A 26,948-nucleotide genomic window follows, 5' to 3' on the forward strand; every position below is an offset into this window, starting at 1 on the left:
ACTATGCACACAATAAATGTTATTTACAGGTTTACATGCTGAAGTGCTTTAAAAAGGATCTATATCAACATGGCTGCTTATTCCATTTACAATGCTGCAACAGCTTCACATTTAGTCCCGGTTTTGCTAAATAAGACCTCAACGCAGAACAGGCAGATGAATCAGGATCACCTCTCAGTGGCTGCAATGGAGGAGAAATCCCCAGTCGTCTTGGACCTCCTTGCCACCAGACACAGGTCCCTCTTTCACCAAGATGGTGTGTGGCCATTGGTGTGCAACAGTTTGCACACATTAAACTACTCATGCACAGGCTTTTTCCCCACCCCAACCCATAAAAACCCTGCGGCAATGGATGAGTGGTGATGGGGACATATGAAGTGATCACCAGGAGTCCCTAGTCACAGATCCACATACAGGTGGTGACTGAAAGATGGTCATCATGTGCCCCTGGACTGGGATGGGGGGCATTTTTGGCAGCAGCAGCGGTCATGACTGAGCAGGCCTTTTTTAGGAACCCCTCTGCTCACCCCATACAGGGAAGGCACTAGAAAAGGTGCCCCAAACATAGACTATCCTACCCAGTGGTGCAAGGAGAAATTATGACTTGCTGGTACTGCACTCATGGGAGGGACACAAGGGGCATGGGGGTACGTGACACTCTCCACGTGACCCTCCATGTGACTCCTCCCCACCTCGCCCCCAACCTGAGGCTCCCACGCTCTCCCTGTCCCCTCTAATATCCCTCCTTACCTGTTTAAAATTTTACAAAATGATGCTTTGGGCCCCTAGTGCCACCTGTACTTTCAGGTATCATTGAGGATCCAGCAGCACCCCAAATTAAAAACTTCTTAAATGAAAGAAGGATTGGATGGATAATCACCCCACTTTCCCTTAACACACTATCAGTGCCTCTTATGTCCAAACTAAGCTTCTGCCAGCTTTCCTTTATCTAAGTGCTCTCCGCCAGGCACTAGGAAAGCAAAGATGCTGTGCCATCTGGGTTTGATGGAAAATAGGCATAGAACTGTGTGCGCCATGGACATCTTGATAGTACTACAGCCCAAATTGCTTTATTATTTTCCTCGGCATGACATACAGGAGGGACAATCAAAATCAGCCTGGGAGAACATGCATGAGAACTGTCTCTGGACAAATAAGCAATTGATCAAAATCACATTCTCTGATCTCTTGGGGCCCAATCATGTTCCCATTGAAATCAACAGGAGTTTTTCTATTGAGTTCAATGGGAACAGGCTTTGACATTTGGAGAGGAAAGAACAAAATCACTCAAGCAACGGCTCTTCCTGTCTCTTCAATGTACCTACCTGGGAATGTCACACCACAGCCTTAGATACGGCCTTGATTAAACAGATTGTCTAATTTTTTCTTTTCTACACTCTCCCCTTTCACCAGGGACAACTCCAATCCCTTTGCCATCACTCAGACTCAGGCTTAGCTTTGAGACCCCCCCTTTCTTTCTCCTGATCCAGGATCTTCTCAAATTTTGCCAGATACTTCTAAAACCTGCCCCTTCCTCTACAGTCCCTCTGCAAGAACTGTGGTTCTCTTTAACCTGCACCAATAGAACCACCTTCTTTCTAATTCCCCAGTGTCCCACCTCTCCCTCTTCAATCAACTGAATGTTCAGCAGCTCACTTGATCTGCTTCCCTGCCTATCTGTGGCCCTTCACTGGCCCCCCTCCTCTTCCCCCGGAGTGTAAGCTGTTCACTCTCATTTCTAAGGCTTTGCTCATAACTACATCTCACCTCCCATTGCAGAAAGGGAAGCCGAGACTCGAATGCCCTAGCTGCATTTGCTCCTTTCCCCACTGCCACAGTGGGGAAAGGAGCAAAGCGCAGCCCCACTCCCCTAGCCGTGTCCTCCAGCAGGACTATGCAGCTCATGGGGGTAGGGGGTGGAGCTGCCGGCATGGGGCTGTCCAGTGACCCCATGTCTTTCCGGTACTCTGTACTGGCTAGAAATGTTTTGCAGGTATGGGGTACTGGACAGTAATGCCATACTTGCACTCCTGATCCCATCATACCTGACTGGATAATCATGTCCAGAGAGATCACTCCCAGTGCGGTCGAAAAACAAAAAGGTTTCTTGCAACTTGGAATGTCTGTAACCTACTAGACAAATCAAAAAGTAAAAGACCCTAATGCAGAACAGCAATTGTTGCCCAAGAACTCTCGAGGTACAGCATCGACATCACTGCTCTCAGCAAAACAAGATGTGCAGATGAAGGCCACTTGAGGGAAGAGGGTGGTGGTTACACTTTCTTCTGGAAAGCAAAACCAGCAAGCAACAGCCGAATACACGGTATTGGCTTTGCAATCAAAACCTTCTAGTCAACTGCTGACTGAGCTCTTCATCGGCATCAACAAGTGCCTTATGACCCTCCACATCCAATTGGTCAATAAGTCATTTGCCACTATCATCAGTGCATATGCACCAGTCTTGATGCTGAAGAACAACAGAAAGCATCCTTCTACACTGACCTTAATAAAATGTTGTCATCCTTTCCAAAAACAGATAAGATAATCCTCTTAGGGGACTTAAATGCAAGAGTTGGAAGGGAGGAGTAGGCAAGACCAATTCCAATGGCATCCTTCTACTCAGCAAATGTGCAGAGCACGAACTCGTGATCACAAACATGTTCTTCAGACAAAACAACAAGTATAGAACAAGTTGGCAACACCCTCGCTCAGAATAGTGGTACTTCCTAAACTACATCATTGTAAGACCACAGTATCTAAGAGATGTCCAAATCACCCCGTCATGAGAGGAGCCGATGATTGCTGGACTGGCCACCACCTGGTGAGGTCAGTCATGTCCATCAAGATTGCACTGAAACACAAAAAGCAATCCAAATCACACAGATGACAATACAACATCCAAAGGCTTCAATCCTCATTGCACCAAGAGAACTTCCAAGCACTCTTCAGTGAAAAACTGGCCATATGCACACCTGGAAATTACAACACAAGTGTCAAAGATGACCGGGAAGCCCTAAAACAGACCATCCATGAGGTTTGTGAGGAATCCATTGGCCTTGCTACCCACCACCATCAGGACTGGTTTGACAACAACAACATTGAGACTATAGCCCTTTTGGACCAGAAGAGAAAAGCTTTTTGCAACTAGCAAAACTGATCACTATCTAGTCAGAAGCAGAGCTCTTTCCAACAGCTCAAAGCTGAAGTTCAAAGGAGGATCCGAGAAATCAAAAACAATTGGTGGGAGGACAAAGCAAAATAAATCCAAACATTCGCTGACAGACATGATATGCAGAGTTTTTTTGTGAGACAAAGACCCTGTATGGACCAAGCTCATGTGGCCTCTGAGATCTGAAGGTGGTAGTACCCTTCTTAAAGATAATGAATCCATCAAAGAGCACTGGAAGAAACACTACCAAAAGCTTCTAAATTGAGAATCAACTGACTGATGACATCATCGACTTCATCCTTCAGCACCCAATCTGGGAAACTCTTGCCAGCCCACCAACACCTGAAGAACAATAAAACACCAGGTCCTGATGACATACCAGCTGAAGTACTGAAAGTAGGTGGAGAAACAGTGACTAACAAGCTTCACTTGCTGCTCCTCAAAATCTGGCACACCGAAGAAATCCCTGCTGACTTATGTAATGCTAACAACGTCACCATTTTCAAAAAGAGAGACAGGGATGACTGTGGCAACTATCGAGGCATTGCCCTCCTCTCCATTGCTGGGAAGATTCTTGCTAGATTCTTACTAAATTGCCTGCTCCCTCTTGAAGAGGAAGTACTTCCAGAGTCCCAGTGCTCCTTCGGACCATCACAAGGCACAACCAACATGATTTTCACAGCCAGGCAGATCCAGGAAAAATGTCAAGAACACCACCAGCAGCTGTATATGGTCTTTATCCGTCTGACCAAAGCCTTCAGTTCTGTCAACTATGAGGCTCTGTGGAAAATCATGTCAAAAAGTTTGGCTGCCCAAGCAAATTTATCACCATTGTAAGACTCCTCCATGACTAGATGACTCCATCCTGTGCAGTGGTTCTACCTCTGAGCCCTTTGTCATCCAAACTGGCTTAAAACAAGGTTGTGTACTGGTACCCACCCTTTTCTCCATATTCTTAGCAACTATGAAAACATTCACCCAAGATCATCTACCACAGGGCATTGGCATCCAAGACTGGATTGATGGCAACCTCTTCAACCTTTCTCTTCTTCATGCCAGAACTAAAGTAATATCAGCAACAATAACTGAACTCCAGTATTCAGATGATTGTTCTGTAGTTGCACACTCAAAGGAGGATCTACAAACAGCCCTTAATTGCTTCTCTGACACTTACAAAGGCCTAGGGCTAACCCTGAACATCAGCAAAATGAAAGTTCACCACCAGCCGGTCAAATCATCAGACCCAGCAAGGAAGATGTACATCGACAAAGAACAACTGGAAAATGTAGAAAACTTTGCCTTTCTTGGCAGCCATCTCTCACAGTGGGCAGACATAGGTGTTAAGATTCAGCACAGAATTCACAGTACCAGCCTTGCCTTTGGCAGACTGTCTCACTGGATGTTCAACAATCACAACATAAGAACACACACACTAGACTTTTAGTTTATAAAGCGGTGGTAATCCCAACTCTCCTCTATGGCTGTGAGACTTGGGTGACCTACAGAAAACACCTGAAAAAACCTGGTTTTAATATTTGACCTCACCCTGATGGATAAAATCCTATTGCATTTAAGAGGAAAAAAACAAATGAAGACTTCATGAAAATTACAACAGTCTAGAGAATATAATAGAGTATGGCAGCCTCTCTGTAGACTCTTTTTAACCATCATATAGAATTCAGTCATGTATAAATTTTTCTAGTGAATAATTCACATTTTAGTAGGTGTCTGATTTACAACCACACCCACAGAGCACAGCAAAGTGAAGAATGTTCATAAATACACATCAGTCAGAAGACAGGCATAATCATTACTATGCCTGATAAAAAGTGCCTTTTTATTGAAAAGCAGAGATGGGCTAGGTTCAAATCCTCTGATCTAATTTCCTCCAGATTTAGGGCAATTACAAATCTGAATCCAGAGACAATTTTTGTGGCATGACATCTCTACCCATGCTGGAAAACAAATGACTGAACCTAAAACAACTGAGTTTTAGCTGTTACATAGCCATGTAAAAATCAAGGACTGTCCATGACATTTAGCACACCTAATAATCAATTGAAGCACCATCATGTAAGGATGCAAGGTGCATGTTAGCTGAGGTGCATCAAATTATTTGTCCTGCAAGATTAGTTATGTAGACAAGTGGTAATATTTTCAATAGCATCTATTTGACATGGGGGGCTAAGTCCCATTTTATAAAGCAGCTAGGTTACTTTTGAAAATGGGACTATTGAACTTTGGAAGATTTACTTCAAGGCCTAATTCATACTGGCTGGCACTTAGACATTGTCATTTGGGAAGATTTTCTTTTCACAACAATTCTAACAAATCGGAGAAAGTATTTGGGAAAGGCGTCAGTATATCTTCAGGCATGTTATTCATTTTGCATTTAACATATGCATATATTCAAAAACAGTGCGGTTTGCTGACACTCAAGAAATACTGAGATGCTGTGAAGTACAAAACCAGATTTGAAAGGTGTCTCTTTTCTGCTTCCCGTGTTACACTACGGAGCATAATACCAGCTCATACAGTGACACCTAGTGCAAGTGACGGGGGTATAACACTATTGCAAGTCAAGACACGCTTCCTTGTTAATATTACTTTGATTTCCAATAAAATGAGCTAATTCAATAGTGCTGAAAGGCTCCCATTTCTTTTAGACCCCAATTTGCATGCATATTCTAATTCTCATTTGAATCTATTAAAAAAGTAGCAAGCTTATGGACCATGATCTCTGCTCAGTTCATCACTTAACAGTCAGGATTGCTGGGTCATTAATATCAATAATGAGCTAGAACTGCAATTAGGGTCTAAATGAAATATGCCATGAATTACTGATTTATTATTATGTTTGTCAGTACAAATATACCATGGCACAGCAGACATGACTGCAGAACTGGTGGTATTACAGAGGTATTTCAGATTTGCCCATCTTTCTAAAAAGCATCCAGGAAAAATATTCACTGAGACTAATATTTTATTACTGGACCAGTTGTGTGAAAGACATGAAACAGAATAAAATAGTAGAACCTGGCTAATTTGTATCAGTGCTGGAAGATCTATTGCAAATTACTGAATATTGTCAATTAGCAAGTAATTATTTTGCTTTCCTGTTCATCTGGCCCTGTGACTCTCCTCTTTAAACCCTTTTCACTGGCTTCCCCTTACACAATTCGTCCAGTTTAAACTCCTTCTCTTTAAGGGTCTACGATAGACTCTACGCTATCCCATTCCAGAGCTTTTTTTTTTTCTCCCCAAACCATATTTCCCCAGGCAAACATTCCATCAGCAAGACCAGCTCTCTACCCTCATTTGTTGTCTTCTCCTACTTCTGCTCTGTGCCTTTTCCAAGAAGAAGCCCTAGGACAAGAAGCCTGTAGCAGAGCCAGGCACCAAACCTACATCTCCTGGGCTGGATTCTCCATTGTCCTGCACTTTATGTCATCATTTACACCTATGCAAAGCGTGTGTAAAATATTACTTAATGAAGGCATAGAAATATCTTGATAGGTGCTGTCCCTTGTGATCCCATTTACCAAGACTTCACTCTTCTCATTCAAAGCCCTCATAAAAATTCAGTGCCATGATACCCAAAAGAACTAAGTTAATCAGACAATTAAAAAAATAAATAACCCTGCAGATTACTTCAAACTGGATTTCTCAGTGAATTCTTTCTTCTCTGGATTTCTCCCAGATTGTATTCTCTTTAGGACAGACTGTATATTTGGGTCTTGTACAGTCCCAAACAGAGTTCACACTTAACAAATAATTATTATGTATGATATATATGAAGTCAAACACTATAAACCATGGGTAAGGAATCAAAAAAAGTACTTAGCTCAGTTAGCTTCAATTTATTGTAATATTTCAAAGTATATTTATAAACAAACAGCTATGAAGTTTTAGCAATAGCAGATATCACACATCAGTCTGCTATTAAATCTTTCAGAAGTGGAGAGACTTTAATTTTTGCATGTGAACTAATGAAATGCGAATTAACTCAAGTTCTGACTGTAACTTTCTTTTATGATTAATTACAAACTATCTTGATTTGAATCTAAAGTATATGTACAAAGCCTTAAAAAATGGGACTCTGGGAAATTTAATTTACAGAAGAGAACTAGTTCACCGCAGATTATCTTCCACTCAGTTTGATTTTTTTAAGCTTGTTTACAGAGCTGCAAGGTGCACTACAGGTTAGTGATTTGGAAAGCACACTGTTCATGTGGACCCTGCTGGCATGAACTAAGAATTCCCTGGTGCATTTTAACATAGTCAGCACTATGTTAAAGTGCACAAGGGCACTTTTAACTTGTGCCAGCAGGGTCTACACAGACCAGTTTGTGCGGAACACATTAGTGTACTTTAGAAATCATACCCCCATAGAACGCATTGCTGCTCTGTGTAGACAAGACCTCTGATGTTGCCTTTGCAGATTTCCAAGCAGTACAATACTTTGAAGAAATATATGTAGCATTTTCTGTATTCTATTGGGCAGAGAAGAAAGCACAGTTTTCCTGTTCTAATAAATTTGACACTCATTAAACATGAGCAATGAAAGAAAAGCTAATTTTGTCTGCACACACACCCCCTTCAATCTAGCGCGTTTATTTGTGTTTAGATTGAACTATGGAGTGCAATACACCCATGCAAATTTTAAACACATGAAGTATCAGTTTTATATATTTGAAAAGCAACTTATGTCTCTCAAAAGAAAATCACGCACTCCAATGCAAAGCATAACCATCCACCTTCCAGAATGAGCTTAAGAAAATTGATTAGGCTTGCAGAAAGTCTCAAAGGGTACATCTACCCTGCAATAAAACTGCACCAGCAAGTCTCAGTGCCCATGTAAACAGATCCAGGCTCACCCCATGGCACTAAAAATGGCTGCATAGACTTTCCTGCTCAGGCTCTGAAACCTGGTGAGGGGGATGGGTCTCAGAGGTCAAGCAGGAACATCTACACTGCTATTTTTAGCACTGTAGCAAAGCATAAAGGGCCCATACTGTTCTGTTCTGAGGGGTCCTTACTGAGAAAGGGTACCTGCTGGGATTAGGAGACAGTTTGTGAGTGTGTCTTGCATCAAGAAGCATAGAGACAAGGGCATAGTCAGTTCCCTACTACCAACTTGGAGATCATATTTACCTGGCGTCCCCGTCTTCTCAGTATGCAGTTCCTTCAGGAGACTGTCTCCCTACAAGACTCCCCCCACATGGACCCCATCTGTTGAGCTGGAAAGGTGGGAAGTAGCCACGGTTCATGAACTAGTGCAGCAAAGTGCTTACCTGATACAGTGGCATTTCTGAGGGAGCTGCTAACAGTGAGAGCAAGGATCTGAAGGGAGTTCACATTGCGTGGAGATCTGTCCCCGTCCCACCATTTCCTGTGGACTGTGTGGGGAAATGGGGGTGATTAGAAGCAAACATTTAAGCAAGGGCTCTGATGATGGCTGGTGATTGTGAGTTACACTTAAAACTTACACTTACAAGGAGTGGTGTTGGTGATGTTTTGTTTTGTTTTGGGGGAGGGGTTAAATAATCTCGAATAAATTGTATTTTTAAGGGAAGTCATATGACAGATTTATAACTTTATAAGCCTAATAACTGGTTTACATTTTGAAGACTCTCTTTATGATAAGAAGGGCTTTCAAGGGAGATGAGGGGTTAAGCTTGTTTACTTTATTTTACAATGAAGTGTTTTGTTTTTTTTAAAGAAGTGCATATCAGAGCTTACAACAACCTTTGCCAGGCCTTGCGTGGAAGTTACAAATCTTGCAGACATAAAACAAAATCTCTGCTCTCATGTGTGGTTAAAATTTACATCCTAATGCACTAGTTCTCATTGAGAATTAGTGAATAAAAGCAGATTGAAATTTTTACAGTGAATTGAGAGTGGACAACAAGGAAGTTTTTTAAAAAATGAACACACACAGCACTCTTTCAAAAAGACACAGCTCAAAGAGGATTTGTCTAATTAACCTCTTTAACTTTTAAAAAAAAATCTGCTCTGGGCAGGGACCACAAATTAGGAGTGAAGTTTGTGTTCAATGTGAGGGTATCAGCATTATTCTTGTAATGGAAATTGTCTTCTTACCTTTACTCTGGAGCCGCCCCTAAGCGTACTTGTGGTCCTAGGTCCTCCTCCTAACCTTTACAGTACAACTCTTGGGCTCAGCTGAATGCATTCTAGTCTTAAGCAATTTCACTTTCAATTCTCCTGTGCTGAGAGATTGGGATCCAAGAAACCACTGCATCACAGAACATGCAAAAATTCAAAAGGACAGAACGCAGATTCAGTCTGGCCTTATACCTAATCTGCAGAAGTAAAGGTTACAGAGAGCAAGAGATTACAGTCTGGAAATACAGAAATAGCCTCCCTAAAGATTCTGCTGCCAATCAGGGTAAGAAGGCACCGGGCAGGGATCTGGGACAAAGAGTGCATCCTTTCATGAAGGTATAACTTCAAGGTTCAGGATTTCAACTCTACCAGCATTGCCACTACCATGGCAGCCTATGTTCCAAACCAGGTTCCTGAGGTATAATCCACAAGGAAGACACATAGCAATCCTATGGGGATAGAGGGAAATCTTGGACTGGAACAAAGATTCCTCTTCTTACCTAAAAGAAGGCAATATGAAGAAAGATTACGAAGTCATTTTTACCTGAATGACATGCCTGCCCTTTGCCTTATTGCCATTTACCTCTAGACATCTTCTAGTCAGAAAGGTCAAAACTTCTATAGTTCCACTTAATTGCCATGGGATGATTCACGCTCAAGGGCTTCCTTTTATCTGGTCTCTTATCTTCAACATTTAAAATTATATACCACCCTTCATCACTGTCAATGTCATAGGAGCTACATCAGCATTAGCAATGGGCAAGTCACAAAAGGTTTGGTGGTTCACTTCAAATAAGCATCCAAAAGTTCAGCAGTTTATCAAAGTCATTTTCATTTAGAAATCAGGCTTGGAATCATGTAAGAATAGACTCTTCCATTGTATTTTAAGTATCTCCACTTCTGGCTGAATTTGGCCAAGACAGGCAGAGAAGCATGAAAAGGAGAAATAAATTAACCAAATAATTTCAGTAGCCCAAGAAGATGCAGAACAGGGTTATTTTTTGACAAAAAGATTAGAGCAAGCTGTTGTTTTATCCATTCCCAGTCAGTGTCCCTAGTAGTCATAGCAGCATCTTCTATCAGTTTACTTTTTAGAGAACAGCAAGAGAAAGGTCAGGACAAAACTAAAAGCTTGGATCAAAACACCTTTAGAATTAGAATTTTGCTAATCTTCAGCTCAAATCTGGCAAAAAAAAAAATAAAAGACTGCAAAATCATCCCCATGAAGTTCCCTTTGAATTTTTCTATTGCAGGAAAAGATACTTAGGACACTGGATTGCTGTGGCTGCTCCTCCTCCCACTACTTCAATCACCAGGCAGCCATCTCCTAGCTCCGCCTACTTTGGGGAGGTCATGGAGCGGTCAGAATACAGATTAGTTCTGGCAAAAATATGGGCAGGCTGACAAAAATAAGTGGGGGGACTTTAAGGAATAATTTTTCAAGTTAATCAGGTGCAGGCTGAGCACTAGCAGAGCATTTTACATGCATTCTGCTGAACATTTTCTCTCTCTCCCACTTATGAAGAAATTAATCTAAAACTCACCAGAATTTATGCACAGCCCTGCATCTTATTAAAAGAATTGTCCCTGGCAACATGTTTTACTTTTTGGCAACTATGTAGTGGAAAATTTATTTTTTACCACCTTCTAATAACTCCAAACATCTGAAGGGATTTTGGCTTAAACTTCTCCCCCAAAAATGTACCTTCAGGGAAATTTTCAGTGCAATTTTCCATACGTGGAAAATTTCAGTGTAAGTGAAGAATGTTTCTGATTGTGGTTGTAAACAGAAACTGTTTGGCAACCTTTCCAGCATTTAAAGGGTGTGGGGTGAGGGAGTGTCACTAAGATTATATTAACTATTACAGGTTTGATTTAAAATGTGTGTAGAACAAGACTTGGGTAGGTAACAGACTCATTATACAGAAATTTAACACAGGAGTGTGAGAGGAAATTAGGGGTACATAAGCACATAGCTAGACTTTGCTATTGGATGATGGGGGCTATGGATCTTTGAAGAGAGATGTGCTTTTTTTTTTTTTTTGCACAAGAATCTTGAAGGACTAAGTCTTTTTTTTTTTAACAAGTCAGCAGCAGCACCGTGTTCATAATGTAAATCTCACTACATTAGCCAACTAGTGAGCGTCAATCTGGTGCTAAATGGAAAAACTCTCTGGTTGTGGAACTTCATTCTGACTCAGAGCTAGCAAAACAGTGGCCTCTTCCCCCCTCCCCCCCTTCTCAGAGAAGCTGCCAAGCATGTCAGATTATTCATGTTAAATTATGCTTGATGGCATTGAGATGTGCACTACTGTCATCTAAAGGCTGCGCTGCAGCTGTCAAGTCCTTTTTACTCAGAATCTTGTGTAAGAATCCAACCGTGGTCCAAGCAGGTGAATGGGCCTTTATCAGCCTATTTACCGACTAAAATTGAATAATTAAACCCTGACAAAGTGAACAACACACAACAATCAGAGGTTCTGAGAAGGAAAATTAATCCCATCCTCCAATTATCAACTGTTTAATACCTTCTGTTGACAAGTAGATGAACAATTCCATTAAAATCCAAGGGTCAAATTCAGTGCTGGTGATGATTTAGCCAGCAATGAATATCGCCCTAGATTTCAAACCCTGCTGCCGGCAGACAGGAAAGGGGAAACAAGCTGGAATGTCAAATAAAAGTGTGTTCATACAAACAAAGGTGGTATGCACATATTTATACCTCAAACTTTGCTGAGCCATTCTTAACATTTCTTCTAATGTCGCAGTTTGAATCTCTAGAACAATTAGGCCTTTTCCTTTTACAGTGTTACCGCCCTTAGTAAAGACTTTATTTACCTTGTGAGCTCTGTTTTCCTTTAGTCTTGCCGCAGTTCAGTCCATGCTAGAACACCACCAATCTCTCCCAGGTTTTCATTTTCTCACTTCCCATACACCCATCCTTTGACCTGCAGGCAAATGAAGCCATTCAAATATTTGCTTATCTTGTCATCTGTTGCCATCAGACCTTGCAATTCCTGTCATGCCCCACATGTCAGTTTAAAGCATAACGTCATTAATACCTCCAGTTCACTAATGGATGCTTCACACATGAATGCATTAATGAAATGTGTTATTGTTTTCCCTCACAGGACATTAACAATCTCACTCACGCTGAGCCCCTGAAGCCCTGCAGTGCTGCTGAAAACCACTAGCTATCAAATGAACCCTCAGTTACGCCTCAGTAACTTTAAGTTCAAGTTTATCACTGAAGCGTCACTCATGTGAAGAGAAGATACAAGCCTCTAAGGTCTTTTGGGCCCAGCTTCAATTACCATAAAGAGTAACAGGAGGCAATAGCTGCAAAGGAAAAAGCACTATCGTATAAATGAAACCCTGTCAAGATAAAATAGGAAAGATCTGGGTGTCACTGTAGTGATTTGTTTCTTGTTTTTCCCCTTTGTCTATGGGCTGATGGTTTGAATAATGAAGACAGGATTGTTTTTTCTCCTAGAATATACAAACATGTGTGGTCTAGTTTCCGGATAGTGCCACTGACATATTAAGAGGGACTGAAGATTCTGTACACAGGCTAGATTTAAACTAGATTTTTTTTAAACCTAAAATAAATAGTTCCAGAAGATTTGTAAAATGAGCCACAGCAAGTTATGCAGCCATCATGTGCAGGTTACCTAAATGAGGCCAATTTTCTTCTGTTTAGGCTGCTGTTTCAAAAGGATTTGCTAAAGGAAGAGGACGGTAATGCCAGAACCTTTTTCTGTAATTAAAAGGAGGATCCTAGCTAAAACAAGCTTTTTAAGGGGAATCATACTTGCCGGCCCCTGTATAATTTAGTACACAGATATTTTTAACCCTTATTACAAACAGGCAGTGGGATAAAGGAGTCCTGACCTCAACATGGGGACACATTCCAGTTCATCTCCCTTAGTTGTCATTTTACTGTTCTGAACTCCTTATATCCTTCTTTCCACTAAGTGCCTGTGTCATTTGCATTAATCCCTATAGTTCTGGAAAGATTTTACGCATAAGGAAAAATAACCATCAGTAAGTGTCACTGCGGCTAGTGCCCACTCTCACAGTGCAATTGTTCTTTGGGTCATTTCTTACTCTGTTTTCAGAGGACTTCTCCCTGAAGGCCTGTGCTCTATGTACAGGCCCCACAGCATATGGCGTACAATAGGTCTAATACATCTCACAGAACAAGTCATGTGCTCTGAGCATAACCTCGCAATCATAATTAGCCAACTTGTCCAGGAAATCAGGAGCTTCCTGTGACATTAACACATAGTTGTCATCTTTCAGGTTGCATGGGTTATCTTGAAACCAGATATAACTCTTTCCACGCTATCTCAGAATAGTCACTACTCTTCATTCACAGCAATTTAAAGGAAAGAGGACTATATCTTTCAGCTTTGCCATACAGAATCATTTCTCAGACTCATCTGCTCCCATGGTCCCAGGCAGCATCCTCATTCAGGGGCATTTGCTTTTTTCTGGTATTCATTAAGGGGGGCGGGGAAGTTGGAGGGTGAGCAGTGTGTGAGGGAAAGGGGGTAAAACGTGTCAGCAGATGAGAGTTCTTTGCTTCCCTATAGATTTATCAGTCAGTCCTGTATCCTCTTCAGGATCTTGAAAATTAATGATTGATTGCAGATTCTTTGGCTCAGTATCACAGTCTTTGTCTACAACATCCTAATCTTTTCCTTTTATTGCTATTAGCTAATCAATACACCCCATAAACCTATGACCGCCTACTGCTATTACACATGTTTCTGGACTTCATTTCTTAACATTTCCAACCAAGCATTTTTCATTACCTACCCATTTCTTTCTCTTATTTGCTAATGGGGTGGCTTATGCAGAGTGGAGTGTTCTTAACCTATTCACTGCCAAGTGACATAAAGAGGAACAAAAACATTACACTCAGCAAGTGCCTCCTGGCGTATCCTTAATGGATTCTAAAAATATAAATTCACGTGACAGTGGTGTCCATCCTGCTGGAGAGGAATTCTGCTTGCTGTACAGACATTGATTATTTTATATCCAGTATCTAAATTTCTTAAAAACATATAGTTCCTGGTCCTAAGTATGCTGAATGTAAAATGCTTGCCTATGTTTGTGCAAGGTAATCCTAAAGGTGTGTTTTTGGAAAAATAACCCCTGCATGTATCATCAGTGGTTGCTTAATGGAGAAGGAGGATGCTCCAGTGGTTAGGGCACTACCCTAGGACTTGAAAGACCCACATTCAGATCTGCCACAGACTTTGTGTGTGAAATAGGGCAAGTTACTTAATCTTTTTATGTCTGAGTTCTCCATCTGTAAAATGGGCATAATGGCACTTTCCTACCTCACAGGGGAGTTTTGAGAGTAAATATGCGAAAGATTGTGAGGCTCTCAGATACTACAGTGATGGGAGTCATATAAGTATCTGAGATAAACCTAGAGGAAATTAGTTCTCCTGTAAAGACATAATTTACTCAGCAAGCTAAGAATGTTTGTACCAGAAAGAGCTACGGTTTAGTGTAAGCAATAAAGTCTTTCCTCACGTTTTCCCACTCTGCATGTGAAATCCTCCTGGCACTTCCAGGATCATTGGTGTGTTCTGTAATAACATAAATCACCTAACAAAGATACCAGAAGTACCACTGTAGCCCACACAAGTTATGATATCCAGGTTGTCACAGACCATATCATTCTGTGACATCATCTTTGTACCAGGAAGTGCAGAGAGGATTCCAGAGATGGAGAAAAATCGTTATAAAGAGCTCATAATTATCTTCCCCGTTGAATGACCAAACACAGCCTCAATAGGAGGAGAAATATTTTAAATGTTAAAAACCACAGTTTGACAACTAATGGTGCAGCTCTTGCTCCCCTGAACACTTCTTATTCATGGAAGATCCTCACTGACATCTGTGACACTCCTTACATGAGCAAGAAGTACTCATCATATGAATAGAAACTACTAGTTTGGGCCCTTAGGGTACGTCTACACTACCCTAAGGGCCCAGGGATTGGCGGGTAGTGATTGATCTATCGGGGATTGATTTATCGCATCTAGTGTAGATGCGATAAAAATCGATCCCTGATCGCTCTGCCGTCGACTCCGGAACTCCACCGTGGCGAGAGGCAGAAGTGGAGTCAGGGGAGCAGCAGTGGTCAACTCGCCGCTGTCCTCACGGCCAGGTAAATCGACCTAAGATACTTGCGTACCTGAAGTTGCATATCTTAAGTCGACCCCCGGCCCCAAGGCTAGGTCTATACTGCAGGGGAGGCTATTTTGTGCACAATATTCTTGTGATGGGGTGTACAAATCCCACACTGGGCCCAAAGGGTTAAAGGACAATATTGGGCCCAGGTAGCCCCACCCCTCCGGACCTGCAAAGTATGCTCCTTCTGGAGAGGAAGCTTGAAATGGAGCAACCCAGCTCAGCCAGAGGGAGGCTGTGGAGGAAGACAGACCCACCCTAAGGACTCCTAGACAAGGGTACCAAAGAAGCCTCCCTGAGGGAAGTAGAGCTGCACTCTGAGCCCATTGGGGGCTGAAGGTTTAGTTGCCTTTTCTTTTGTTACCTTATATTGGACTTGGAGCCATAGGGGAGAGACAGATGGTAGGAAGTGACACAGGGAGGGTAACTCTGAGGTGCTGTTGAATCTCATAGGGCCATTGGTTGGAGCCCAGTGGAATGGGAGGATTCTGGCTCCCTACCCTGCTAGCCATAAGCCATATTCCAATGTCACCTCCCTCCTCCTGATAAGAAGAGGGCAAGGACATGGCAACCCGGGGGAAGCAAAACCCATCCTCAGGTACAGGGGCGGCTCTACAAATTTGGCCGCCCCAAGCAATGATGCCCGGGAGGCGCCCCCGAGCCGCGGGAGCAGCGGACCTGCCGCGGGCATGACTGCGGAGGGTCCGCTGGTCGCGCGGCTCAGCTGGACCTCCCGCAGCTGCGGGCGGTACGCTGGTCCGGCGGCTCCGGTTGAGCTGCCGCAGTCCCGAGCCGCGGGACCAGCGAACCGTCCGCAGTCATGCCTGCGGCAGGTCCGGTCGTCCCCGGGCTCCGGTGGACCTCCCGCAGGCATGACTGCGGCAGCTCAACCGGCCCAGCCTGCCGCCCCCCTGGGAAACGGCCGCCCCAGGCGGCTGCTTGCCCCGCTGGGCTCTAGAGCCGCCCCTGCTCAGGTGAGAAACTGGACAGAAGGGCCTTCCCGCTGAGAAACAACACTGAGTGCACTATCCATTAGACCACCTGGCCCTACAAGGGCTCTATTACAATTCTTTTAAAATAAAAACACGCACACACAAAATATCCAGCACATATTAGAATTTGCTCTCCAGAAACTATCCTGGTATGTGCAAAACTAGATCTAGAATTATTGTTTCATTAGTTTCAGAGTAGTAGCTGTGTTAGTCTGTATCCGCAAAAAGAACAGGAGTACTTGTGACAGCTTAGAGACTAACAAATTTATTTCAGCATAAGCTTTCATTAGTTACTTCCTGCCAGGGGCGGCTCTAGAGCCCAGCGGGGCAAGCAGCCGCCTGGGGCGGCCCTTTCCCAGGGGGGCGGCAGGCTGGGCCGGTGGACCTGCCGCAGTCATGCCTGCGGGAGGTCCACCGGAGCCCGGGGACGACCGGACCTGCCGCAGGCATGACTGCGGACGGTTTGCTGGTCCCGCGGCTCGGCTGGACCTCCCGCAGGCATGACTGCGGCAGCTCAACCGGAGCCGCCGGACCAGCGTACCGCCCGCAGCTGCGGGAGGTCCAGCTGAGCCGCGCGACCAGCGGACCCTCCGCAGTCATGCCCGCGGCAGTTCCGCTGCTCCCGCGGCTCGGGGGCGCCTCCCAGGCATGATTGCTTGGGGCGGCCAAATTTGTAGAGCCGCCCCTGCTTCCTGCATCAAAATGTTTACCTCTACTTTTGTTTAACATTTTCTGTTTAAAAATCCATGACCAATTGTTGTTTACACTCTTTGCCATTCAAACATGCAATACAGCTACTCGGGCAGGGAAGGGTTCTCTTTAGCTGGCAGTGCCAGCCTGAAGCTATTTAATTCTCAATATTTTCAGCCAGGGCAGCATCTAGCCAACATTTTCATTGGAACAGTGCCCAGATGTGCTACATTAATTCAGGAAACTACCTTTTGTTGAAGAGCATTAGAGATTATTACCCACGAACCCTGCAGTGCAATATATATTTCTAGAAGTGCATCCAAATTTCTGTTGAATGTTACTAAGGCCAGATTTGTACAGGTATTCAGACTTATAAAGATACAATGAGAGTTAGGTGCGTAGGTACCTTGTGGGGTTTTCAAAAGCATCCATCTGCATCTTTTGGAGCCCAAAATATCTTAAAATTTCTGACGAATCTCCTCAGATCCAAATACTAGAGGTGAAGTCCTGGCACACTGAACTCAATAGCAGTTTTGTCATTGATTTTAATGAGGTGAGTATTTCACCCTAAGCCTTTATATCACTGGTGGCAAAAAAAAAAAAAAAAAAAATTACGGTGAGCAAATACTTAAATATTTCCACATATATTAGCTTCAGTAATAACATTCAGCAGCTGCATGGGGGGATACTATAGTGTTATGATGTGGTTCTCCCCGGGAAAGACAAGGCTGAGACAAGGAAGATATCTGGCTATAGTGAAGCTGCAGCTATGTGGCCAAACTCCGTGGGGGAGGGGTGACCCAAAAAGCCTCCTAATCCAACTGGCAAGGGATTGGAGAGGGGTTACAGGAATCTCCTGAGTCTAGTGTGTACATTCTAGTTCACCAAAAAAGATTGTATGAGGGGGTCAAATGAAAGCCTGTGTCACACCGGTCATTTATATCATTGTGAAATTTATGTACAGGTGTTGTGTAAGAGACTGGTCACAAGCAAAGGTGAAAAACGGGTTTGCTGTCCAAAAAGAAATATTTATCTAGCTGGCTGTTTATATGTATCTTAAGAACTGCATGTTTCACAATGAGTCTCCTTCTACTAGTCTGAACCGAATACAAGTGAAGGATTGTGAAAAAATTTAAAGAGACAAAAGAAGCAAGAAAGAAGATGGGAGGAGGAGGAGGTCAAGGATTTTTTCTACAATATTTGGGGGACAAAGACAATGCTCTGTCATCCCTCACCTAGGAGTTAAGTGGACAGTGAATTTACTTCACAAAAGTGGGATCTCAACCAGGTTTAGTTGAAAACTCTGGTAAGAACTTTAGGTAAGATAAGCTTCTTTAAACAAGAGGATACATATTGGGAAGAAGATGCCATTTTGTGGAGCAAAATGTCATGCCGCAAGGAGGATGCTCTCACACATATGGTGCGTTCGAGGTCACCGTGTGTGGAGAGCACCATTTTTCTCTTCAAAATGGCAAACTCCATGCTGTCTAGGGTCCTGGCAGGAAACACTTCATTAAATAGGGCCAAGCCAGCAAAAAAAGTTTGGAAATCCCTATCCTATATCATGGTTCATCTCTGGGATCAGTGTTATTCAGTCCATTAAGTCTTCTACCATCTTAGAAGAACAGCAAATATTACTAAAAGCTGGATCTTAATTAAAAACAAATCACAAGGAAATGAGAGCATCTTCTTCAGATGGAACAATCAATAATCAATTATGACAAACATAGAAGGTGTGGGTGTATACTACTAAGCTTTCTTTTTTATTACAAAGATAATCAGGAATGACACTGCTTAATTATTTACAAAGGTTCTTCATAAATTGCAAAAGACCACACTGATTGGAGTATGCCAAGAGTTCTCCAACAACAGTGTTCACGGTGTCTAGAACAGGATTGCATGACTGTTGGACTATGAATATTTCTGTGACCCACAAACAGGGCCGGCTCCAGGCACCAGCGCTCCAAGTGCGTGCTTGGGGCGGCATGCCGCGGGGGGCGCTCTGGCGGTCGCCGGGAGGCGGCAGGCGGCCCGTGGACCTCCCGTAGGCGTGCCTGTGGAGGGTCCGCTGGTCCCGCGCCCGGTGGACCTCCCGCAGGTGTGGACCGGAGGCACATCTGCAGCAGGTCCACCGGAGCCGCAGGACCGGTGACCGGCAGAGCGCCCCTGCCCATGTGCCACCGTGCTTGGGGCGGCGAAATTGCTAGAGCCGCCCCTGCCCACGAACACACATCAATATACAACTGTACTTTGGTGATAAGCAGATTCAGAAAATCGAATGATGAATACTTATGTTTACTAAAAGGCAAGATGGGAGGCAGCCTACATATAGGAGAAATAGTAGCAAGTAGTTGGGACAATAGCCAGATAATAAAACAGTGCAACTTCTCTTGAAATGTTGTTCTTGTGATATCTTAAATTGCCTGTTTAGCTCAATAATCGACAAAGTTCAGAGAGCTGGGGTAGCAGTACAGCTGACTTTATATTACAAATAATTCTTATAACTGACAGCTTTGTAACCGGAATGTTGTATTTATATTAAAAAAAAATAAGTATTGCCTTTCACCCTGAAGACTGGAGTGAATGTTCCTACTTAGATCATTGGGAAAAATATCAGTTAGTAGTCTCAGACTAGTCCTTAATCTAGCATAATGCCGTTATAACATTATGAGATGCAGTCCAGACCAGTGAGGAGCCGTGTCACCACATGGCCTGCAACCCAGGGTACCTCACAATGTTTTGCAGCTGTCTCCCAGCCTAGGCTCCTCACAAACATGCATGTCATACCCCGAGCATCTGGTCCAGCAGCTCTGATCCCAGCAGCCTGTCAGCAAACACCAGCCACACATTGGCTTCCAGCAGCCTTGGTTACTACATGCAGGGTGACCCTAACACACTCCCAGTCCCAAATTTCCCCCGAAAAAGTGTTCTGCACTGTCCAGCCCTCTCCTGGACGGTCCAGCTAGGTCCATTGCCCATGTAAGGGAACAATATACAACAACTTGCTCCTTTTAAATGGAGTTACCATGCAGCCCAGTTTAACCACAACAGTGGATTCGTTTTGATTAAAGAATGAAATACGTTTATTTAACACAAGAAGATAGGATTTTGAGTACAAGTATAGTCATTCAAGTCAGAAATGGTTACAAGAGAAATAAAGATAAAAGGCTTCCTAATACTAAAACTTCACAAACTAGGCTTGGTTCAAAGTAAAATTCTTACCACATGCATCCCCACCGACAAATCTTCAGGTCAGGCGCCCTCTCAGAGTCGAAGAGCTAGACTATTTTGTCTGTCTTCTTAGGTTCAAGAGAGATGGATAGGGAGAGAGAAACTGGGTTATTTTGCCCTTCCCTTTTATAGTCCAGTCCCCCTTGGAGATGCATTTTCCTAAAGGTTATCCCTCAAAGCAAAGTTTATTGAAACTGTAAAGAAGGTGACATGTCAGATGGTGAAAGAAGTTACATTCTGTTTATTTTTACCTCTGTTTGCTGAAATGCAAATTTTCCTGGTCTCCTGCATTCTCCCTCACTGTCTCAGGACTCTGTTTACAATGTAAATGTAAACTGAGGTAAACACACATTCCTTTGTTTAAGACCTGCTTGCCCAGTTTTGTCTAATCAGGGCTACGCGGGTTTGAACATGTGCCATCAGCATCATTCAGGGAGAATTCCTAACTTTACATATAATGTTGCTACATACATTCCACCATGATATTATTGACCAGCAAGTTATTAGTTTTCAAAATGATACTGTACAAGGCATATTTTGTACAAAGATTATTACAATAGTGTGAATGGTGTGAATACAGAGATGCATTCCATCACAGCCACTCACCCACTTTAAGAGTGGGAGAATTGATTGGATCTGCATGGTGCTGGACAGCTTCAGACTGAAAAGGGAACTGTATGCAAAGGTAGTCTCCTCCTTCTCTTGAGCTTTCTGCCACTCACTGGCCAGCCAGAGGGAGATGGAAGTTGATTGGCTCTTTGCTCCGCACCATCATTAATAATTACCCTACATTGCTCAAGCTTCTTGCCCCATTTTAGCTGAAAACACCCTCCATCCCAGTAGTTAGATAGTATAGGAACTGTGTTTTTAGGATCCTGTGGGTGAGACTTGTTTTAGGGTCAGGAAGGAATGTTTCCCTTTGGGGCCAAATTGGCCTGATAGAGACACAGTTAGATTAAATAGGAATACGATTTAGAAATTTAATACCAGGAATGTGTATGACTGTTTAGTTTGTCAGAACTTGTGTCCAGTGCAGATAAAAGGACAAAGGGGCCAGTGCCCAGAAATAAGAGAGACCTGGGATTATGTTGGTGGACCTCAGGCCAATGGAAAAAGGGGAGAACTGAAATATTCACAGATCAAGGTCCCTCTTTGGTACCTTCTGTCCTCTTCAGAGGGAAGGGTGAGAGGATTCAGCAGAGTGGGCTGAATCACAAGAGTAGGCAGAGGATTGCTATCGGCTATATGATAGGAACCCTGTATATCCTGCATGGAACCTACTTAAATGCCTGGTAAAGGGAGATGGAGCAGATAACATTGCTTAAACCATCCCTGTGTCTGTCCTCATTCACCTGCATGTCCTGATCAATGAACGGTCCCTGCTGACAAGAGGTTCAAGTCAGGAATAACTATTGTGTCACAGGTCAAGTCTATGGTGCACTGGCAGAGTAGTAAGAGCAGAAGGCCAATTTCAACAGTGCTGTGTTTCATGAAAACTGTTTTTGCTACAGCGGAAAGCTCAACAGCCCTGTATTCATTACAGAGACAAAATGTTTGATACTTATTCCAATAAACTACTGCACCAGAAGTTTATTAAACAGTCAAAGGCTACAGAATAAATTAAAGAAAACCAGAAAAATTAACATAGTATATACTGTATTTGCAAAGCTGAGCAGTTATTCTCATCAGTAACAAATAATATTCATATGCTAACACTTAATAATGTAAAGGAAAGATAACAAAACTAGCTTAATCTAGGTTTATGTAAATACAGCTCAACTGGAATAACAAAATATTTGACCTTAAAGATCAGTTAAATAATTGTCTCTAATCTCTGAGAAATCAATGCTAAATTCAACTTTAAGGCAGTTCTACCTGCTTACTCTAAAGTTAATGAAGTTGAACTTGCTTACACCTTTGCTGACTTTGTCCTTCATTGTCAAAATGTAATGTTCTGCAAATTCTCAGGCTAAATTTAGGAATCATTCTCAGCAATGTTTGTTGTTTTTGACATAGAATATCACAGTCAATCATTAGTCAAGGCTTGTTAATTTGAGAACTTTGACCAGATTTTATTATTGCTGGCACACATATCAACATTCATATTAAGGTTGTCTAAGCATTTCCATTTTGAAGGGCATTTTCTGATGCTTATAGCTTTGTCAAAATTTTACCTTTCAGGCTGAATTTTTCCAGATTTAGTCTCTCGTGGGAAAGACAAGGCTGAGACAAGGAAGATATCTGGCTATAGTGAAGCTGCAGCTATGTGGCCAAACTCCGTGGGGAGGGTGACCCAAAAGCCTCCTAATCCAACTGGCAAGGGATTGGAGAGGGGTTACAGGAATCTCCTGAGTCTAGTGTGTACATTCTAGTTCACCAAAAAGATTGTATGAGGGGGTCAAATGAAAGCCTGTGTCACACCGGTCATTTATATCATTGTGAAATTTATGTACAGGTGTTGTGTAAGAGACTGGTCACAAGCAAAGGTGAAAAACGGGTTTGCTGTCCAAAAAGAAATATTTATCTAGCTGGCTGTTTATATGTATCTTAAGAACTGCATGTTTCACAATGAGTCTCCTTCTACTAGTCTGAACCGAATACAAGTGAAGGATTGTGAAAAAATTTAAAGAGACAAAAGAAGCAAGAAAGAAGATGGGAGGAGGAGGAGGTCAAGGATTTTTTCTACAATATTTGGGGGACAAAGACAATGCTCTGTCATCCCTCACCTAGGAGTTAAGTGGACAGTGAATTTACTTCACAAAAGTGGGATCTCAACCAGGTTTAGTTGAAAACTCTGGTAAGAACTTTAGGTAAGATAAGCTTCTTTAAACAAGAGGATACATATTGGGAAGAAGATGCCATTTTGTGGAGCAAAATGTCATGCCGCAAGGAGGATGCTCTCACACATATGGTGCGTTCGAGGTCACCGTGTGTGGAGAGCACCATTTTTCTCTTCAAAATGGCAAACTCCATGCTGTCTAGGGTCCTGGCAGGAAACACTTCATTAAATAGGGCCAAGCCAGCAAAAAAAGTTTGGAAATCCCTATCCTATATCATGGTTCATCTCTGGGATCAGTGTTATTCAGTCCATTAAGTCTTCTACCATCTTAGAAGAACAGCAAATATTACTAAAAGCTGGATCTTAATTAAAAACAAATCACAAGGAAATGAGAGCATCTTCTTCAGATGGAACAACCAATAATCAATTATGACAAACATAGAAGGTGTGGGTGTATACTACTAAGCTCTCTTTTTTATTACAAAGATAATCAGGAATGACACTGCTTAATTATTTACAAAGGTTCTTCATAAATTGCAAAAGACCACACTGATTGGAGTATGCCAAGAGTTCTCCAACAACAGTGTTCACGGTGTCTAGAACAGGATTGCATGACTGTTGGACTATGAATATTTCTGTGACCCACAAACAGGGCCGGCTCCAGGCACCAGCGCTCCAAGTGCGTGCTTGGGGCGGCATGCCGCGGGGGGCGCTCTGGCGGTCGCCGGGAGGCGGCAGGCGGCTCCGGTGGACCTCCCGTAGGCGTGCCTGTGGAGGGTCCGCTGGTCCCGCGGCTCCGGTGGACCTCCCGCAGGTGTGGACCGGAGGCACATCTGCAGCAGGTCCCCCGGAGCCGCAGGACCGGTGACCGGCAGAGCGCCCCTGCCCATGTGCCACCGTGCTTGGGGCGGCGAAATTGCTAGAGCCGCCCCTGCCCACGAACACACATCAATATACAACTGTACTTTGGTGATAAGCAGATTCAGAAAATCGAATGATGAATACTTATGTTTACTAAAAGGCAAGATGGGAGGCAGCCTACATATAGGAGAAATAGTAGCAAGTAGTTGGGACAATAGCCAGATAATAAAACAGTGCAACTTCTCTTGAAATGTTGTTCTTGTGATATCTTAAATTGCCTGTTTAGCTCAATAATCGACAAAGTTCAGAGAGCTGGGGTAGCAGTACAGCTGACTTTATATTACAAATAATTCTTATAACTGACAGCTTTGTAACCGGAATGTTGTATTTATATTAAAAAAAAATAAGTATTGCCTTTCACCCCTGAAGACTGGAGTGAATGTTCCTACTTAGATCATTGGGAAAAATATCAGTTAGTAGTCTCAGACTAGTCCTTAATCTAGCATAATGCCGTTATAACATTATGAGATGCAGTCCAGACCAGTGAGGAGCCGTGTCACCACATGGCCTGCAACCCAGGGTACCTCACAATGTTTTGCAGCTGTCTCCCAGCCTAGGCTCCTCACAAACATGCATGTCATACCCCGAGCATCTGGTCCAGCAGCTCTGATCCCAGCAGCCTGTCAGCAAACACCAGCCACACATTGGCTTCCAGCAGCCTTGGTTACTACATGCAGGGTGACCCTAACACACTCCCAGTCCCAAATTTCCCCCGAAAAAGTGTTCTGCACTGTCCAGCCCTCTCCTGGACGGTCCAGCTAGGTCCATTGCCCATGTAAGGGAACAATATACAACAACTTGCTCCTTTTAAATGGAGTTACCATGCAGCCCAGTTTAACCACAACAGTGGATTCGTTTTGATTAAAGAATGAAATACGTTTATTTAACACAAGAAGATAGGATTTTGAGTACAAGTATAGTCATTCAAGTCAGAAATGGTTACAAGAGAAATAAAGATAAAAGGCTTCCTAATACTAAAACTTCACAAACTAGGCTTGGTTCAAAGTAAAATTCTTACCACATGCATCCCCACCGACAAATCTTCAGGTCAGGCGCCCTCTCAGAGTCGAAGAGCTAGACTATTTTGTCTGTCTTCTTAGGTTCAAGAGAGATGGATAGGGAGAGAGAAACTGGGTTATTTTGCCCTTCCCTTTTATAGTCCAGTCCCCCTTGGAGATGCATTTTCCTAAAGGTTATCCCTCAAAGCAAAGTTTATTGAAACTGTAAAGAAGGTGACATGTCAGATGGTGAAAGAAGTTACATTCTGTTTATTTTTACCTCTGTTTGCTGAAATGCAAATTTTCCTGGTCTCCTGCATTCTCCCTCACTGTCTCAGGACTCTGTTTACAATGTAAATGTAAACTGAGGTAAACACACATTCCTTTGTTTAAGACCTGCTTGCCCAGTTTTGTCTAATCAGGCTCTGCTGGTTTGAACATGTGCCATCAGCATCATTCAGGGAGAATTCCTAACTTTACATATAATGTTGCTACATACATTCCACCATGATATTATTGACCAGCAAGTTATTAGTTTTCAAAATGATACTGTACAAGGCATATTTTGTACAAAGATTATTACAATAGTGTGAATGGTGTGAATACAGAGATGCATTCCATCACAGCCACTCACCCACTTTAAGAGTGGGAGAATTGATTGGATCTGCATGGTGCTGGACAGCTTCAGACTGAAAAGGGAACTGTATGCAAAGGTAGTCTCCTCCTTCTCTTGAGCTTTCTGCCACTCACTGGCCAGCCAGAGGGAGATGGAAGTTGATTGGCTCTTTGCTCCGCACCATCATTAATAATTACCCTACATTGCTCAAGCTTCTTGCCCCATTTTAGCTGAAAACACCCTCCATCCCAGTAGTTAGATAGTATAGGAACTGTGTTTTTAGGATCCTGTGGGTGAGACTTGTTTTAGGGTCAGGAAGGAATGTTTCCCTTTGGGGCCAAATTGGCCTGATAGAGACACAGTTAGATTAAATAGGAATACGATTTAGAAATTTAATACCAGGAATGTGTATGACTGTTTAGTTTGTCAGAACTTGTGTCCAGTGCAGATAAAAGGACAAAGGGGCCAGTGCCCAGAAATAAGAGAGACCTGGGATTATGTTGGTGGACCTCAGGCCAATGGGAAAAGGGGAGAACTGAAATATTCACAGATCAAGGTCCCTCTTTGGTACCTTCTGTCCTCTTCACAGGGAAGGGTGAGAGGATTCAGCAGAGTGGGCTGAATCACAAGAGTAGGCAGAGGATTGCTATCGGCTATATGATAGGAACCCTGTATATCCTGCATGGAACCTACTTAAATGCCTGGTAAAGGGAGATGGAGCAGATAACATTGCTTAAACCATCCCTGTGTCTGTCCTCATTCACCTGCATGTCCTGATCAATGAACGGTCCCTGCTGACAAGAGGTTCAAGTCAGGAATAACTATTGTGTCACAGGTCAAGTCTATGGTGCACTGGCAGAGTAGTAAGAGCAGAAGGCCAATTTCAACAGTGCTGTGTTTCATGAAAACTGTTTTTGCTACAGCGGAAAGCTCAACAGCCCTGTATTCATTACAGAGACAAAATGTTTGGATACTTATTCCAATAAACTACTGCACCAGAAGTTTATTAAACAGTCAAAGGCTACAGAATAAATTAAAGAAAACCAGAAAAATTAACATAGTATATACTGTATTTGCAAAGCTGAGCAGTTATTCTCATCAGTAACAAATAATATTCATACGCTAACACTTAATAATGTAAAGGAAAGATAACAAAACTAGCTTAATCTAGGTTTATGTAAATACAGCTCAACTGGAATAACAAAATATTTGACCT

General features: G+C 42.9%; 2 long non-coding RNA genes across 3 annotated transcripts in view; one reads left to right on the forward strand and one right to left on the reverse strand.

Annotated features, from left to right (window-relative positions):
- Positions 1 to 20,585, reverse strand: part of LOC120408125 — a 37,262-nt gene extending 16,677 nt beyond the window's left edge. The window contains exons 1-4 of the long non-coding RNA XR_005600430.1: positions 20,410 to 20,585; positions 17,594 to 17,770; positions 12,134 to 12,243; positions 9,272 to 9,492 (exon numbers count right to left, since the gene is read on the reverse strand). This is a non-coding gene — a long non-coding RNA (uncharacterized LOC120408125). The remainder of the gene's footprint in view (positions 1 to 9,271; positions 9,493 to 12,133; positions 12,244 to 17,593; positions 17,771 to 20,409) is intronic.
- Positions 1 to 26,948, forward strand: part of LOC120408130 — a 70,649-nt gene that overhangs the window by 6,728 nt on the left and 36,973 nt on the right. Inside the window, exon 3 of one of the 2 annotated variants that reach the window (XR_005600437.1) lies at positions 12,427 to 12,561. The exons of the other annotated variant lie outside the window; for it this stretch is intronic. This is a non-coding gene — a long non-coding RNA (uncharacterized LOC120408130). Of the gene's footprint in view, positions 1 to 12,426; positions 12,562 to 26,948 lie in introns of those variants that run through there. 2 annotated transcript variants of the gene reach the window in all.

Source organism: Mauremys reevesii, linkage group 6 (genome assembly GCF_016161935.1).
Source record: "Mauremys reevesii isolate NIE-2019 linkage group 6, ASM1616193v1, whole genome shotgun sequence".
NCBI lineage: Eukaryota > Metazoa > Chordata > Testudines > Geoemydidae > Mauremys > Mauremys reevesii.